Consider the following 17,282-nt stretch of genomic DNA (forward strand, 5'->3'; position numbering starts at 1 on the left):
GAGAAGTCAAAGAACTGATGTTTAGGTCCATTGGGAAATAGATGTCATCACATCTCCTATCAAGCCTCTGTTCTGCTGATTCTAGAGTTTTGTAGATCTCTTCTACCAAATGATCAATCTCGGCTCTGGTGTAAGAGTCCGGTTGAGAGTTCATCGGATTTGAATGTTTGAGGTCGTCGTCGATTGTTGTTGAGAGGTGTATGTCGATCTATGCTTGTGCAGTTTCTTTGGCCGCACGTTGTGTCTGTATTCTGGCTATGTCTTGCCTCATCTCCTCCATGCATGTACTCAACCAACTGATGATATCATTTAGTGGGTTGTAGACACCATCAAGCTTCATCTGGAAGTCACCTTCATTCTTTACTTGGGTTGCACAAACTCCATAAGATATCTCATTGATCTCATCCTTGGTGTAGATCTCTGGTACTAGCTTGGTTTGTGTGAATGATCTAGCATGTTCTGGAAGACATAGGTAACTGTGCTCATCCATTGAGGCTCTTTCCATTAGCTTTCTGATATCATCCTTGGACACATGGATGATGTGTCCATCTACATCTCTGGCCTGTCCATGATCATCTATGTAGACTCCATACTCATCCTTCTCCTCCCAGTGGAATCTCCTAGTGCCATCACGGTCATAGGATCTTTTTCCAAACTTCAGGCGTCTGTCGATCAATGTTAGGACGTCAATGTCGAGACGGTCGGGTAGCTCTCGTGGAAAAGTGGCAAAAATGTGTTCCTTCCCCACAAGCTTCTGCTCGATGTTGATCTACTTTATAAGATTCTCCCATGTTTAGAAATTTCTCAGAAGTGAAACCCTCATGAAGCTCGTCTGCGTGTGGTTGAGATATTGCAGTAACTACTGCAAATCTCTCAAGATAGTGATCAATCTGCCCAACTTCCAATTGAGTAATCTCCTTCTCGTGCACGGTCGACTCCAGTGTCGATCGATGGGTAGTAGGCAATGTCGGTCGATGCTCGTTTGAAGCATGTCTGATGAAGACGAGTGTCGGTCGATGTTTGGACGGTTCTGTCGATCGATGTTGCATTCCTTTTCCAAGAGGAATGGTGGAGAAGTCTATCTTCATCAGCAAGGATGGCTCTGTACTTTATAGCTCGTTCTTTCTCGTAATCCTTATCATACTTCTCTGTATGCAGGGTATCAGTGTGCATCGCCACGGTGGGATTGTAGTAGGCATTCTCCCAATCGTCTGGACTACTGTCGATCGATTCTTCCTTGTAAAAGTCGATCAATTTCTGAGAACTGTCGATCGATGTTGTGGTGTGAGTTTTGATCGACGCAGAATACTCTCTCGTACTCTGCTCCACAGTGGCATGTTGCTATCAGTCCTAGATCATCAATTCTTCTAGAGGACGTCTGTGGCTTCAACATTGGAATAGGATCATAGTAGACATGGGGGTCTATGAGCGTCAGGCACAACTGGTTGATTTGCATATTGCACACTGCTCCTACTGTTGACAAGAAGGCTCTCCCAAGTAACATAGAAGAGTTCCAGTTTAGCTTGATATCCAAGACATGGAAATCAACTAGAACTAGGGCATTACCAATCTGCACCTCAAGGTCTCTTACAATTCCTCTTGAGCTTCTCTGAAAACATTCCACAAAAGTAAACGATTCCTTGGAAGGCTCCACCGTTCTAGCCATAGGTCGAACCACCGTGATGTGACCTTGTTCAGCAACAAGCCAATGTCGTATAATATATCAATCTGACGGCAATTCAGAGACCGTCGATCATGCAAAAAGATACAACCAGCCAAGAAATTCTGCGAACACAATTTCCCAAATTTGGTCAACAGTCTTGGTCTTTAGTCAAGTCAATATTCCTAGTCAAGTCTTCATAGTTTTAAAAGCTTTATAGTTTCAAGGATTGACTAGATTATTTAATTCTACAGATTGCCTATTATATAAAGGCTTGCTTTGTATTGTTTTATTTCATTCAACCCTTTTAATAAAAATCTACTTTTTAAATTTGTTGAATCCTTTGTTCTTTGGAACATCGTAATGCTACGAGAGTGATCTCCGTAAGCACGGTCTTGTTCACTAGTGGGGCTGCCTCTCACGGACTAAGACCAACCAACAAGTATTTGGCCTTCCGCAGCCTTATACTGAAGAACCATCGATCCACCTTTCCTTTGATCCATCTTTGGGTCAAAGCTTATCTTTTTCACCAACCTTTGAGTGCATTTCTTGGGAGATTTTCTATTATTTGGTATCAGAGCACACTTGAGGGTTCGGTGTTCACTTCTGTCATTCATCATTCTCATCTTTCCATCTTCTACAAAAAAAAAAAAAAAAAAATCCACGAAAAAACAAGAGATCATTCCATCTGAAGTTAAACCGAGACTGCTCCTCCATCTCTCGTAATGGCTCTAGGAGATTGCTTCTCCAAAAGCAACCTGTTTTGATCACTAGTGGGGCTGCCTCTCACGGTCACAGGTTCTAAACATTATGTCGGATTTGAGGGCAAATCCTTTGAAGGAGGAGGGGATGATGTGACCTTGTTCAGCAACAAGCCAATGTCGTATAATATATCAATCTGACGGCAATTCAGAGACCGTCGATCATGCAAAAAGATACAACCAGCCAAGAAATTCTGCGAACACAATTTCCCAAATTTGGTCAACAGTCTTGGTCTTTGGTCAAGTCAATATTCCTAGTCAAGTCTTCATAGTTTTAAAAGCTTTATAGTTTCAAGGATTGACTAGATTATTTAATTCTACAGATTGCCTATTATATAAAGGCTTGCTTTGTATTGTTTTATTTCATTAAACCCTTTTAATAAAAATCTACTTTTTAAATTTGTTGAATCCTTTGTTCTTTGGAACATCGTAATGCTACGAGAGTGATCTCCGTAAGCACGGTCTTGTTCACTAGTGGGGCTGCCTCTCACGGACTAAGACCAACCAACAAGTATTTGGCCTTCCGCAGCCTTATACTGAAGAACCATCGATCCACCTTTCCTTTGATCCATCTTTGGGTCAAAGCTTATCTTTTTCACCAACCTTTGAGTGCATTTCTTGGGAGATTTTCTATTACACCGGCCAACAATCAAACAAGAACATGACCGATGGGCCAACCGTCTACCAAGGTTTGGGAGCCCTACATGACGGGTTAATGGGCGATCCGGTTAAGATCTCAAAAAGTGCAATTCGTGACTAGGCCATTCCGTCCACTAACACGTCCTGTCATATCAAAGCCTAAGGTTTCTTAACCCGTACCCCAATCTGACGTTGTGTTAGCTCGGACAAGCTAGTATCAGAAACAACCAGGCATTTCCCCAAAACGTCGATTTTATTTATCTTATATAGTTTCTGGTTCACAACACACAAAATATTATACAAGTAGTGGCATGCCAAGCGAGAAAAAATACATACTTAAAATCTGAAAGCGTCTTAAGCAAAAAGATGCAAATCTACACCAGCCGGCCTAGCTTCCTGCGACCTCTACAAGCTCACTACTAGTCACCTGAAACAACAACGAGTGAGGAATGAGTAATCTAGCATTACTAAGCGAGTTACAATTCCCAACTAACAAATACAACCCCTCGATATCCCACCCCAAACAATCTAAAGCGAGAGGTTCACCAAATAGCACAATTCAATAACATAAGCAATTTCAGAAATATGCAGCGGTAAATGATAGCAAGATAACTAGCATATGCTAATTACTAGCTCATTACCAAACTCAACCTCAACTTAAACTAGTGTTTAACAACCCAAAACATGATATAATATATATAACTAAATCGGGCCCCGGTGACGTTTGGTTCCTCCTTCACTATCGGTAATATTCTATCTCCCTACCACAAAGGCCAGAAGAAGAAACTTTCAACCGACCGCGGCCCACAGCCCTTCGGATCACCGCGCGACAGCCCACAGTCCTTCGGGTCACTGCCACATTACACCGTCGTATAAAACTCAGCCATAGGACATGACCCCGTTCTTCTGAGTCTTCCCGATCCAGCGAATAAGGGGTTTCCTTGAACCCGTTGGGTACGAGGTTTGAAGGAACACTAACTCACCCCAATATGCCTAGCATTGTGGGTTACACAAATGTTGTCGGCCAATATATGATTAATACTAAACCCGGTAAAAAAATAACATAAGGTTCCTAGTATTAATCGCAAATAACACAATCAAACACATTCCAGAATCTAGCATAAAGACTAATTCCAGAATACCTAACTATCCACAACTTAGCGATATCATCTAAGCATTCAGCATTTGCTAACTAACCAATCAACCTAACCATTACCATGCTACTATGGTTCTCAAGCAATAACTAAGCATGCTATCAACTCAATCAACCAAACCTCAACTATTAACTAATCAAACAGTACTCAGTTAGACCCGGCCTCCTTCCATGATCCAACTTCTAAGTAACGGGAACCTGAATAAAAACAACTAAGCAATCAATCGATTATAACTCACTGTTCTTTGGCTGAACGTGGCCTTGACCCCAAACCCGACTTCTGCGATCTGACTTGTCCGACCTTCACAAGTAGACCCACGTCTGGACTGATCTCTACTTGAAATGATCCTTCTCCAGGTGCTGACTCAAAATCGGCAGAGTAACTGTTCTCGATAACCCTCAAAAACTGCCTAAAATGCTCGAAAACAATCGGAACTCGAACTTTCTTTATTTGCTTTCTCTCTCACGTTTTAAAATAGGTTTGATGTATTCTGGATGTGTTAACATGAGAGGGGGTCGTGGGCTATTTATAGGAATCAGAAACAAGCCATGTGGCAGCCCGTGTGTCGCTTCGCATGGCTCCGGACACATGTTCGGCGGCACCTCGTGCTCCACTTGTCTTTCAGCATGGCCTGCTCTCATGCAAGGTGACACCACGTCCTCCACATGTCTGACCGCATGCTTGGGTTGCATCCATCGCGACATCTCGTGCTTGGCCGTTCCACCTCGTGCTTCTATGTGTCACTCCGCATGTTGTGACTATTTGTAGTGCAACACCTCGTGCTTCCCTTGCCACTTACCATTCAAGGCAGTTGCCACCAAGTCCTGATCTCATAGATCGAGCCACCTCGAGCTTCTCGGGCCATTCGCCCGGTTTTGGCCTTTCCAGCGATTTTTCGACCCGCAATCAATTCCGAATATTTTTCAACACCCGTTCTGATGATCTGAGTATTTTTAAATAACTCCAAATGAATCCTGACCTGACGGAAAAATATTTCCCAAACCTCTGGCTTCCCCAAAAAATTCGTAATACCGAAATTTAGGGTTTCCTCCCTTCGGGTTTTCTCGTCGTGCTTCGATCCCATCCTGCTTACTCCCCGTCCTACTTGAATCATGTCCTGCTTCCGACTTGTTATGTTCCCAACATAAGATCTTATTGATACAAAGTTTTAAAAAAACTTTGCGCTTAAGAAACATCTTGCTGCTGAAACATCGAGCTTCTAAAATGTCGTGCTCCAAAAATGTTATGCTTCCAAAACGTCCGTCTTATCAATCTAAGACATCTGCTAACTGTGGTCAAGCAGTTTATTCGGCTCATAGTTCACTTACGATGAATTATTCGACCACATCGTACTTCGAAACTTCCGATCGATATGATCGCCCGCGACTGGACCACAAAAAAGATGCTCGACCATTTTTTTAAGGGTTTTTACATTCTCCCCCGGTTAACAGAATTCGTCCTCAAATTCTAAGGTTCTAAGGGGCCTCCTTCTTCCATGACAATGTCCTCTCGGAATTGTTAGAAAAAGTATGCAGAACGCAGTTGACAAGAATTGTGCAGAGTAAAGAATTTGGTTATCTTGAAAGTGGCTGCTCAGAAAAGAAAGGATCGGTTTGGGGAATCAAGGGATCAACCATGAGTTGTTTTGATATGGGAAGATTAAGATAAGGTAAAAGCTAATATCCAGAACTCCTTTCAGAGACTGTTCAGTAAAAAGTGTACAATTACGTTTTCAGAATTCAGGGACGAATTCTTTTGAGGGGGGAAGAATGTAATAACCCTCACGAGCAGATATAATTTTGGTCGACAAAATTCTTTACGATTAGTTTGAAGATTGATCGATCAGAATTTAAATAAAAATCGACACGGTGAATTAATCTCGACGGGGCTGTCTTTTGGTCGAAAAACCATCTCTTGATGGTTCTGGTCGAGTGTTAATTGTTATTGTCGATTTTTATTCATGCTGGGCGAGTTTATTCAGAACAGGACGAGATTCGAATGATAAAAAATATTTAGTCGTAACAGTCCGAAAAATATCGACAAAACTCTTAAAATTATTTCTGAACAGTAATTAGGTCACATGACCTGCACCTACTTGCTTGCCTGCTTGCTCATTAATTCAGTCACATGATTGTCACCAGCTGCTTGCAGCTTTCTTCTTGGGAGGGAAAGGACAGAAGCTTGCTGTTGGAAGTGCTGAAGCTGCTCTCCACATGTCCTTTCTCAGCCTTGCTTTGTGCTGAGTGAAACCCTCACCTGAAGCAACTTCTTATGTTATAAAACACCCTCTTCTCTCCTCTGGACGTTCATAACCTGCAAGAAAAACCAGAGAAAAATTCAGAGAGAAAGAGAGAAAGAAGAGAGAAAAAAATTTGTGAGAAAAACTAGTTGAAAAATTCAGAGAAGAGAATTGAGCATGGACAAACCTTTCTCACCATCCTGTGACTTTATCCAGTGTGTTATGGTGTGGTTAAGAGCTGAAGGTTTGGTGTCCAGGAGTTTAGAATCACCCATGTTCTTCAGCCTTTGATTTTGATCGGTAAGATGGTTGTGGATCAGTTTCTGTGAGAAGTTTTGTTGGTTTGCCTACACTGGAGATAAATTCTGAATAAATCCAACCATGGATTCTTGTGGTGTTGATCAGGTTAATTCGTGGTTAGCTTGACGAGAGACAACCAGTCAAGTTTAATTAGTTGAGTAAAACCGGTAAGCTTCAGCTTCTTGATTCAGCCATGTTTTGATGAGAACCAATTGCTGTATGTTGGTTAACCTGTCAGGATCAGTTGTCTAAGGTCTTGTTCTCTTCAGTCTTGGTTGGTTTATGATTTAATCAGTCTCATAGAACCAGTAGATGAACTGATAAGAATTAGGGGAATTAAACCGAACTGATTTGATCTTGTTTAGTACTGAATTGAGCTGAGTATGTTCTGATCTGATATGAGCCGAGCTGTCTATGGTCTGAAATTGTCTTGAACTGATGTCGTCTGAGTATAACCGAGTTAAGCTGTTGGGAACTGATTAGAACCGGAGTTAGCTGAGCATGAACTAAGCTGATATGAACCGAGTTAAATTGTTAAAGCTTGAACCGAGATGAACATGGTATCAATCTGTCTTGAACCGAACTGATATGAGAAAACTGAACTGAAATGTTATGAACTGAGTTGAGTTTCTTCTTGAACCAGACTAGTGAACCTTATGTTCCAACTGTTATGTTTTGAATTCAGATGGCCAAGGAGAGTATTCGGATCAGCCGGATCCTTGTGATGGTTCTGAACTGAGAGTGATCCAGAAGTGAAGTGTGATTAACTTGAGCTCGAGTCTAGTCTTCCTTAGCCAATCTCATGGATTTAAAGGTGAGTCTAGATAGATGATGAATGAATTATGAATGAGTTTGCATGATTGCATATTGAATATGGTTGATTAATTAAGAATTAATCATGAATTACTTAAGGGATAATCATTGATTAATTGAGGATTAATCATGGATTAATTAAGGAGTAATTATGGTTGATTGATTAAGTATTATCCTTTGATCTATATTTATATATGAAGTATTTATCTAGTTTAAATACTTAAGAATTAATAAGAATAATTCTTTGAGGTTATCCCGAGCCTTAGTACTTGTTCTCAAGTACGAATCTATAAGTATTCTATTAATAAGCAGGAATCATGTGAAGTCTTATTGTATACTCACTCTCCCGAAAGTCCCGCATTTCCGTGAATTGGTCCTGCGATATGGATCAAGGTCATGAAGACACGATGATGGGGTCGCACCCTGGAGGCCGTGTAACTGCATGCAGCGTTGGATGTTCTATCTTGGAATATCTGATGGAGATGATGGTTATATTTATTCCCCATTAGGCTCGGTTAGCCTTGGTGGTTTTCCGAGTTTAGCATATATATATATTAAGAGTATGAGTGATTGGCGGGTATCGTGGAGGTGATGTTTAAGATAGATTCACATGGATGCATTGAGAGGCCTTATAATTATATTAATTATGGAATATAATTCCACTGCATTCAAATGGTGTCGCTTGCTCGGGATACTATTGATATGTGTTTGGGTGTGGGATTAGACTCACTGAGTAAACTAGTTACTCATGACTCATTTGTGATGCAGGTAACCAATAGGCAGGAGACCTTTACTCTAGGACGGGAAGGAACGGCATTAGCCAGCGGTAGTTTTATTATCCTTGCAGTCGTTTTGATATACTTTATGTATAAGGTTTGTTGACCGAAAACCTCGAGGTTAATCTATAAGATTTTGTAAGATTCTTGTAAATGAATAAGTATATAGTGTATAAATAATGTTTTTAAAGTACGGGTTCCAAATGATATTAGTCCTTGTCCGGACGAACTAACTATCGGGTATTGCTTTTTCGGGTTGAAAAGCCTAGAGTGATATCTGATAGGAGCGTTGGTGTTCTTTGATTGTTGGTCTAAGGCGATCAGAAGTATTCTGAAAAGCCTAGAGTGATATCTAGAATACACATCCAAAGCATGTCCTCGATGGTCCGAATGGTTCTCTCCGTTTGGCCATCTGTTTCTGGATGGAACGCCGTGCTTCTAAACAGTTTAGTTCCCAAGGCTTCTTGTAGTGCTTCCCAGAATGATGTCTGAAGGTACACCATGTAACTTCACGATTTGGTCGATGTACAGCTAGGCCAACACTTCAACTTTATCAGTGTCCTGCATAGGCAACAAGTGTGTAACCTTGGTTAACCTATCCACAATCACCCATATCGAGTTGTTCGATCTACCTGGAGCAGTGGGTAATCCAGTTATGAAATCCATAGAAATCAAATCCCATTACCATTGAGGTATTGGAAGATTCTGCAATAATCCTCTTGAAACTTGATGTTCGACCTTGACTTTTTGACAAGTTGCACATTGAGTAACCCATTTTGCTACTGATCTCTTCATGTCCGGCCAATGATAGTATCTTCTCACGTCTCGGTACATCTTCGAACTTCCAGGATGGATACTAACTATAGAATGATGTGCAATCTTTAGTATCTCATCTCTCAGCCCTTGTCCTTTAGGAATCGTGGTCCTCCCATTAATTAGCAAGGTTCCATCCTTTGCTAAGTAATATCCCGCATTATTGGGCCCGGGTTGTCCTTTGAGTTCCTCAGCGATCTTCAATAGCTTCTCATCCCTAAGTTGTTCCTCTTGAATTCTCTGCATCAAGCTGGCCTGATTCACCGCTTGAAGTCCCAATGGCTCGTTCGCTTGCACTTCCAAAACAACCAACTTCACTTGTTTCAACTCTTGGTTCAACAGCTCCACTTCTTTTTCTAAATCTGTGTCCAACTTTCTTCGACTTAAGGCGTCCGCAACAACATTCGCTTTACCAGGATGGTAGTGAATCCTTATGTCGTAGTCTGCCACAAACTCCATCAACCTACGCTAGCGCAGGTTAAGATCTGGCTGAGTGAAGAGGTATTTAAGATTTTGATTGTTCGTGTATACCTCCACTTCTTTTCCATACAAGTACGATCTCTAAATTTGCAAAGCGAACACCACGACCATTAACTCCAAGTCATGTGTACTGTAGTTATCCTCATGCTTCCGTAGTTATCGTGAGGAATACTTAAGGACTCGTCAAATCTTACAAAAGAATACAGCCTAATCCAACTCGTGAAGCAACCGTGTAAACCGTGTTAGGTTTACCTTGCTCGAGCAAAGCTAACACAGGTCCGGTTGTGAGAGCTTCCTTCAACTTCTTAAATGCCTTCTCGGTTTCTTCCACCCATAAGAAAGGAACTCCTTTACCGGTAAGTTTAGTTAAAGGCTTTGCAAGGGAGGACAAATCCTTAACAAACTTCTGATAATAGGCCGCAAGTCTGAGAAAACTTCTCACTTTTGTCACAATGGTAGGTCGAGGCCATTTCCGTATGGCTTCGACCTTTTCTGAATCATCAGCCACGCCTTCTTCTGATACAATATGACCAAGAAATTGTTGGGGTCAAAAATGGTTGCGACAAAGTTAACACTCGAAACATCCGAAGAAGAAAATAAGAACTAACTTCGACAAATACTTTTTTGGAAAAGATTCATTCTTACAAAAAAATTTGCAGAGGAAACACGAGACATCAGAGAAAAGCCCGAATAAGGTCGCACGGTCGCTACATAGCGACCGAACGCACGTCCCGCTCGGTCGCTACGTAGGGACTGAGCGTCCGTTCTGTTCAGTCGCTACGTAGCGACCGAGCTCTTCCGAAACGTCGATAAGACACAAGTCCATGCATTCTCGTCTACCCTTCGATGCTATCTCCCGAAGACCGTAGCAAAACCCATTTCATGTTTTCCGCCATTCGAAGTCATCGATCAAACTTTACGGAAAAACCGTGGAAAGTTCGTTCTTTATCGAAAGAAGCCGTAATAAACGCTTCGAGTCAAAAGACGGCCAAAAGGGACCTAAGACATGACTCAAGGCCCAACTTACGATTTCTTACCCAACAGCCCGTAAGCCACGTGACGGTTTACGCTTGGTTCGCAAGGAAAGATAAATGTCAAGTTTCTGCGGATAAATACGAAATTTTGAAGATAATTACGAAGATCGTAAAAAATGGAAGTATATAAGGAGTCCTAGGCGAAAGGGCAGAAGGGGAAAAGAGTAAACCAACCTAGGAGCGAGTATATAAGGAGTCCTAGGCAAAAGGCATGGAGGGAGATTTTTTCAGAGCAAACTTAGCAATTAGAGCGATTTAGGCATATTTCCGTTTTTGTTATTTCGAGCTGCGACTCAATTAGATTTAGCCGTCTTAGGGTTGCTAGAACTAGGAATCTCGCCGACAGCTCTCGAGCCCAGGCTTATACCTTGTTGTAACGCTCAAACACATATTCAGAATAAGATCTATCTTGCTCTCTTTTTCGATTCCTTATTTTATTAATGTTCTCGTTTCATGTTCTAATTGCTTGAAGTGTGGTATTAGCAGATATCCGGGACCTCTGGGAAATTAGGGTTTTCCTAGTTTCCTTATTTAGACGGACATCGACAGTGCAAATTTCGGTTCCCAAAGAAATCCCATCTCTCTCTTCCAAAACGAATATTTGCTGAACTTGGCAAATAGCTTCTAATTTCATAACCTCTCCATAACCAATCTCAGATGCTCACTATGATCCTCCTTACTTCTCCAGTACACCAGGATGTCATCAATGAAAATGATCACGAACTTGTCGAGGTAGTTGTGAAACACTTCATTCATCAAACGCATGAAAGCCACAGGTGCGTTTGTGAGACCAAAGGACATACCTACAAACTCGTACTGTCCATACCACGTCCGAAACGCCGTTTTCATGATGTCTGACTTGGCAATAGGAATTTGGTGATACCCTGATGCCAAATCAATTTTCGAAAACCAACTAGCTCCCTTTAGTTGGTCTAGGAACTCGTCTATCCTCGGAAGATGATACTTATCTTTTATCGTGATGTTGTTCATACCACGATAATCAATACACAGCCTTATGCTTCCGTCCTTCTTCTTCACAAATAGCACAGGAGCTCCCCAAGGTGAAGAGCTCAACCGAATCCTTTTCCAATAGATCTTCCAATTGCTTATTTAAATCAGCCAACTCCGCATGTGCCATCCGATATGGTGCCTTAGCTAGAAGTTTTGCTTCAGGCTCCAAGTTGATCGTAAATGATTACTCTGAGGTGGGTAATTTCTTTAGTGGTGCAAATGTATCCCCAAACTCCTGGACCACTTCTATGTCTTCGACCTTAACTTCATTATCAGTGGCTCCACCCCACCAACCGATAAAGTTACCAAATACACTTCCCCATCTTGGAACAAATCTTGTACTCTCATTGCTGCTACCAAAGACACAGTCATACTAGGACTGATTCTATAGTATACCATCTCTGGTCATTTACCTCTGCCAGAAAAAAACCTTCCGTTTCCACAGTCAATCTGAACTCCGTAGCTTGATAACCAATCCATTCCAACGATTAGTTCGTACCCTTCCAAAGGCACGACTAACAAATCTGCCACAAACTCTTTGCCTTGAAGGACCAATGGAATATTCTTGATACACTGATATGCTTGAAGGGTTCGGTCTGCGGAGGTCAAGACGGCCACGTTTATCATGTTAACCACAAAACATTCCCAAACGGGGCAGCTACTTCAGGGGTCAGAAAACTATGTGTTGCCCCCGAGTCGAACAATACTTGTGTGAGTTTACCAGAAACATGTATAGTTCCTGCCACAGTAACTCAATCAACATATCTCAATCACAAAAAATACTAATCAAAATTCACACAACTATCAATCCTAATCGAAATATTTCTAAATGCGCAACCTAGCGATCAAGCAATCTATACCTAGCCAGAAGACTAACTAGATTCCAACAACTAATTCCATTCAATAAAAAGAGAAGGTTAAGCAGCCAATACATGTGATGGGACCGATTGACGGTCCTACACTGTCTGGGTTTTCTACAGCTAAGGCATAAACCCTACCTCCTAGGTTTTGCTTCTTTGGTGCTGGCTCAATTGCTGGACAGCTAGGAGCAGCTCGGATCGCGAGAGGGGTCACAGGGATTGGCTTGTTTGGACATGACGATGCATGATGACCTTTCCTCCCACAGAAGAAACAAGTGACATCTTCCATCGTCAACAATGAATAACTTTGCTGGTTACTCCGTTGTCTGTTAGACAAAACTTATAAATGTGTCCCGGTTGATCACATATGTAACATACCCCGCTGTTACTGCGATAATTGGTTTGGCCTCCGAATCTTCACCCTATGGCTTTGTTAGAACTTGGACCTTTGCTGAAATTCGGTCTTTCTCCTTGGCTAAAGTTGGTGTGGCCACCAGAATGCGGCATGTTCTTCCTTTCAGCCGCCAATACAGTCTCAACATTAACAGACTTCTCCACCAGATCCGATAAGCTGCTAAAGTTGCTTCCAACTAAACGACTTCCAAGCTCTGGCTTCAATCTGTACATAAAGTTACGGACCATAGTTGCTTCATCTTCGTGCCCATCAAAGACATGTCCCCTCAACATTTTGAATTCTGACTCATAACTCCTTACCGGCCTATCTCCTTGAACAAGGTTCATGAACTGGCGCTCCAACCGATGCTTCGCTTCTGGAGGAAAGTACTTCCTCTCAAACTCCCTTTTGAAAGACGGCCACTTTGTGATAGTACGTCCATGCTGCCTGTCTATGCTGCCCCACCATCATGTTGCGTCTCCTTCCAGATAGTACACATCAATCTTCTTCTTGTATTCCTCCGGACACTCCATGGCTTCAAAATTCATCTCCATCATAGTAATCCACTTGTCGTTTTCAATAGGATCAGATCCTCTCTTGAACTTGTAGGATCAAATGTTCTTCATGGTAGATAACAAATTGGAAACTTCAGGGGTATGAGTACGCATGCCTTGGTTACCAAGTGACTCGGTCATCACGTCATGTAAAAGCTTCAGGGTGTTTTTGGTTCCTTAATCTTGTGGTCGTTCGGTGGCCTAGGGTTTGATTGAGCAGATTGATCATGTTGATGTCTCCGGTCCCAATTACGACTTGGGCCAATACTCGCCAAGCTGTCTTCCCTCACTCTAATCCTGTTACCGTAAATAGGAAAAGATCTTGTTCTCTGCAGAGGGCTCCTATCTTGTCCAAACATTTCACTAATGCCATTTCCATCATCCTGATCTGATCTGTAACCAAATCCTCCGCTTGTCCAATCTATACCCTCTCCCCATATCCGATCTCGTTCATCATAACATGTCCCGCGATTAGCCATCTGCACAAAATTAAAAGGGTAAGTCTTTTTCCTATTAAACCTACTACAGGAAGCGGCTGGTTTCCAAAACATCTTTTTGAGACTCCTTTGACTCGATAAAATCGTTAAAAAGCACGTGTGTCACGCATGGATGAAACCATGCTCTGATACCACCTCTGTAACACCCTCGAACCGTTCTAGGCATAGGTCGAACCACCGCCCAACAATCAAACTAGAACATGACCGACGGGCCGACCGTCGACCAAGATTCGGGAGGGCTACATGACGGGTTAACGGGTGATCCGGCCAAGATCTCAAAAAGTGCAATTTGTGACTAGGCCATTCCGCCCACTAACATGTCCCGTCAGATCAAAGCCTAAGGCTTCTCAACCCGTACCCTAATATGATGTTGTGTAAGCTCGGACAAGCTAATATCAGAAACAACAAGGCATTTCCACAAAACGTCGATTTTATTTATCTTATATAGTATCTGGTTCACAACACACAAAATATTATACAAGTAGTGGCATGCCAAGCGAGAAAAAGAACATACTTATAATCTGAAAGCGTCTTAAGCAAAAAGATGCAAATCTACGTGATATACCTTGGATTTGACCCGTTTTCATCCATGATATATAGGTGTTTTACTATATATATATATATCTATGATTTCTACTCTTCTAGGTATGTTTTCAGGTTCAGGTGCATTTCGGAGTAAAGCTATGACTTTGGAGCATTTTGGAGCTTAAAGGACACTTCATCCGAGCTGACCATGTAGAGGTCAACGAGAGGAAGAACAATCGATCGATGCACATCCAGTGTTGTCGATCGACACCATGAGATGCCTCGACAAATGAAGATTAATATCGATAGATGTACACAAGTACCATCGATCGATGTAGAGACATTGGACATGCGACATTTTGGATCCAGCGGATTTGAAGCCCAAGTCCAAGCCAAATTACGAAAATGCCCTGACGAGTTTTTAACCTAGTAGATTATATACTGCCTAAGTGTTTTGACGGTAGAGAGAGCTTTTGTTGCAGTTTTACTTTGAGAGAGAGAGAGAGAGAGAGAGAGAGAGAGAGAGAGAGAGAGAGAGAGAGAGAGAGAGAGAGAGAGAGAGAGAGAGAGAGAGAGTTTTGGAGAGAAGATCACTTGTGATTGGAACTCCTTGTTTTCATTTCTTTTCATCTATACTATGAATTCCCATTTCTTCATTGTCATGAATTGCTTTGCTATGTCTGAGTAATTCATTTATTAGATCCAGGGTTCAGATAGGTTTGTGGGATTAGCCCCAAACTATAGATCTGCCTTGTTGTGATATTCATGATAGATTTGTATTCATTGCTTGTTTTAGCCTTACTAACTAGAACATGATCATACGATTGCATACTCAAGCACCCTTGTTATCCCATCCTGACATCTATCTATCATATTAGGACTGCTAGAGAGAGCTAACCGCCAATTTAGTATCTTAATAGGGCACATCATACTCGCGCATAGGCGTGGCTAGAACCCGTCGATCGATGTCCTCAACTGACTATCGGTCGACGTAGGTAAAGGTGTATCGGTCGACGTCCCTATAGGACCATCGATCGACACTTTTTCGTTGTCAACATACTAACCGTTGAGAAACGAGATCTAGTTTGTTAACCAGTGAAAAATGCGACAGCTGATCACTGAGTTAAGCGATTGAGCTCTAACATATCATGCATGCAACAAATAGGCATCTATAGATATTATAATCTCCAACACCTAAATAGTGGCCCTGCATCTAATATCATTTCCAACCGAGCTACATTTACTATTTACTTCACTTGTTACTATTGCTATTTCATTTAAACATTTACAACTCTTAGAATTTATAAACACTAGATTTAATTGTTTCCTAGCTCCTTGTGGATTCGATCCCTAAGTACAACATCTGAACCTCTTTTGATGAGAGTAACACTCCTTAGGGTAATTTGAGTGGTATCAAATTTGGTGCTGTTGCCGGGGAGCTTTGATCGCCATTAGATTTAATTTTATTGATTCTTATTCTCTTCTCTACCCCCTTTCTAACATAATTTTTTTCTTGTCTTTTCAGGTGCATGCCCAGCGGTACCAGAAGCAACAAGGAGAAAGACTTGCTGTTCTCAGACGATCCTGCTCATTTGGAACGCACCATCCGTAGAGGTCAACGTTCCACATCGCTCGACGCAACAACTTCATCGTCGATCGATACTCATAATCAACCGTCTATCGACACCAGAACTTCATCGTCGATCGATCCTAATCGTTCGACAACGATCGATATTACACCGCATACGTCGATCGATACCTTGTCGTCAAAAATGGTAAACGTTATTATTCTAACACAGGACGAGAACGAAAACCTGTATGACCAGGACGGTCATCTGCGTAATGCAACAGGTCAGAAAATAGACGCTCAGGAAACTGTAATCCCTGATGCTGATGCTACATGAGCTGCTCAACCTGTACACGAGGACCCTCGATCGAAACCACAGGCCGACTACAATCGCCCCGATGAGTACTATTCCAACAGATCAGCTATTCGACTTCTGGAGATCCAGAAGCAGAATTTCGAGCTGAAGCCTCAATACTACACTCTCGTGTTGCAGATACCCTACTCTGGGTTACCGCACGAGCATCCTATGGACCATCTAGAACGGTTCGACGATTTAATCGCTGCTATTCGGATGGAAGGAGACCCCAAAGATTACCTGCTGTGCAAGCTCTTCAGATACACACTGAATGGAGAAGCGATGCACTGGCTTAGGCAGCTACCCACAGGATCCTTAACATCCTAGGCCGACATCAAAAATGCTTTCTTACGAAACTTCTTCGATGAGGCTCAGGCTGAAGAACTTCGAAACAAAATTTCCACATTCTCGCAGGAGGCCGGAGAATCCTTCAAAGATGCGTGGATTAGATTTAGGTTCTTCCAGCGAAACTGTCCACACCACGGATTTAACGAAGTGCAGCTACTAAGCACTTTCTTCCGAGGTCTCGCCTTACAGTATCAAATGGCTCTTGATACGGCGAGTGAAGGAAACTTCACTACTCGGAATCCGTTAGGAGCTGTGAAACTTATCGAAAACCTTGCTAACAACAGCAGCACCAAAAACACTGACTCTGAACGGAAGAAGTCTGTAGCCTCTATCGGGAAGGAACATATGGACGAAGTAAGAGCTAAGTTAGATGTGGTGCACGAGCTTCTTAGGAAGCAATTTTGTTTAGCTGAAGGAAAGTAGCAGAAACGGAAGGAGAAGAAAATGTGAACTACATCGGAGGTACCGGATTCTAGAAATTTGGAAACCAGGGCGGAAACAG

The 17,282-nt window shown here is 42.1% G+C and overlaps 1 non-coding gene across 1 annotated transcript; it reads right to left on the reverse strand.

Annotated features, from left to right (window-relative positions):
* Positions 1–16,813: 16,813 nt before the first annotated feature.
* Positions 16,814–16,920, reverse strand: LOC125607763. Its single transcript, XR_007338833.1, has one exon. It is a non-coding gene; the product is annotated as a small nucleolar RNA R71 (small nucleolar RNA).
* Between the last annotated feature and the right edge of the window lie 362 nt (positions 16,921–17,282).

Source organism: Brassica napus, chromosome A3, assembly GCF_020379485.1.
Source record: "Brassica napus cultivar Da-Ae chromosome A3, Da-Ae, whole genome shotgun sequence".
Taxonomy (NCBI): domain Eukaryota; kingdom Viridiplantae; phylum Streptophyta; class Magnoliopsida; order Brassicales; family Brassicaceae; genus Brassica; species Brassica napus.